The sequence below is a fragment of the Limulus polyphemus genome, unplaced genomic scaffold (genome assembly GCF_000517525.1).
Source record: "Limulus polyphemus unplaced genomic scaffold, Limulus_polyphemus-2.1.2 Scaffold905, whole genome shotgun sequence".
NCBI lineage: Eukaryota > Metazoa > Arthropoda > Merostomata > Xiphosura > Limulidae > Limulus > Limulus polyphemus.
In genome coordinates, this window is record NW_013666515.1 from 374,611 (window position 1) to 376,879 (window position 2,269).

The window sequence follows — 2,269 nt, forward strand, 5'->3', positions numbered from 1 at the left end:
TACATACACTCATATATTGTTGATTCTTACTATCGAGAATCTTCAACAACTTTGGAGAATAGGCGGAAGTTTCGCAATACATATTTAACAGTATCATATAAATTTAATATAAACAAACGTTCATATAATAACAAATTCGTTATAGATTTCACCATCACTCTCATAACGCATCTACGATTCAAGGTGCAGAACGTAATTATGCGGCAACGGGACGCGAATCGGAAACCATAGGATTCACAACCCGGCGCGTAAACTTGTAGGTTACACCCAGGTCAGTAGAAGAAGTACTTAGCTAAGTTTTAGTTGGATGATTTTTATGCATCTCTGCCCGGACCGGCATGGCCAAGTGTTTAGGGAGCTGGCAATCTGAGGGTTGCGGATTCGAATTCCCGTCCCACCAAACATGCTCGCCCTTTCCGCCGTGGGTAAAAGAATAGCCCAAGAGTTGGCGGTGGGTGGTGATGACTAGTTGCATTCCCTTTCACTGCTAAAGTAGGGACCGCTAACGCAGATAGCCCTCATGTAGCTTTGCGCGAAATTCAAAAACAAAACAAAACCAAGTATCTCTACAAGATTAAGAATAGAATATTGTTACGACAGCGGAAGTTACGTGACCCTGGGAGCATGCGCACTGGAGTTTCTCGAAGGATCATAAATTATCGGGGAGGCCCGAGTTTGCTCGAGGCGCCCTTTTTTTTAGTATATAAGCCTGGCGAGAAGAACCAGCGCCGTTGAAGATATAGATTGATTGAAGAGACAAGATAATTGAGTCAATAGGCGCCGTAAGTAAATTGTGTGAATCGCTGTGATTTATTACGTGTGTTAAAACGGTTGTTAAGTTTAAAGTGACTGTGGATATTATGTGTATTACAAAGTTTGTATCGAAAAAGAATAAACTAGTTTTAATCAAGAAAGGACTTGAAGTTTCTCGGAAATAAGTTATACCGGAAATTAACAAACAAGCAGATATGTAACAATATATAACAACTGGTGATCCACAAACAAAAGTGCAAATAAATATGCTCAGAAACAAATTTAGAAACGACATTAAGCTACTAAATACACAAAAAAATGGGACACTTTTTGTACACAGATAAACTCAAAAATAGATCCCAAAGAATTCTGGTACCATATAACAAAAGTCAGAAAACAACTATCACCACCTACCCTACACTTAAACATAATAATACACGAATAAACAGAAAGCACAAGCCTTTAAAGAAGAACTCCAAAAAACGTTCAAAACATCAGACGATTCAAACATTAACAACCACTTCATGACTATAATAAATAACTATATCACAACCAATCGTAATATATATACAGCACACTTCACTAAGGACACTCAACACAACAACAAAAGCGGAACATGACTGCACAACAAAACAACTTATCAGACCCATAACAGTAACAGAAGTACAAAAAACAACAACTATAACAAGGTACAACTATAAATATATATATACATTTGTTGTATTTTAGGCTGAAATGTAAAGCATATAAGACAATCTAGTTCATTCTTTCTTTGGAGTGTTGTTTTCGTTTTTTCTTGTCTAGGCGAATGATTAAGAAAAAGGTTTCGTTTACTGTCGATAGATGACACCACATATACAAATTTAGTTTTCAACCGGTCAAGGACTCTCGGGGCTCAGGTTTAACCGAAGTGGCAGATTTATGGTTCAATCTTGGAAGAAGCTCACATGATGGCACGCGCGCCCGCGCGCGTGTGTGTGTGTGTGTACCAAAAGTGAATGAATAAACAAAAAAAAATAACTCCATTATCCATTTGAGACTCTGTATAACAACAGACTTATTTGTAGAGCAATATTTATTTGTATAATTCTATAAGATCAAACAGACCTTACGTATATAATTCTATATGATTAAGCAGAATTTACGAGCATAATTCAGTATGATTAAGCATGATTTGTGTGTGTAATTCTATATGATGAAGCGTGATTTGCGTGTATAATTCTATATGATCAATCAGGGTTTACATCTACAATTCTGTATGATCAAGCAAGCCGTATGTGTATAATTTTATATGATGAACCAGAATTTACGTGTATAATTCTGTACAATCAACCAGCTTTACGTGTATAATTCTATATGACGAAGCGTGATTTACGTGAGTGATTCTGTATGATCATCCAGAATTTACGTGAATATTTCTATATGATCAAGCAGGACTATGTGTATAATTCTATATGATAAAGCAGGGTTTACGTGTATAACTCTATATGATGTTGGTGTACTTTGGTGACAGATT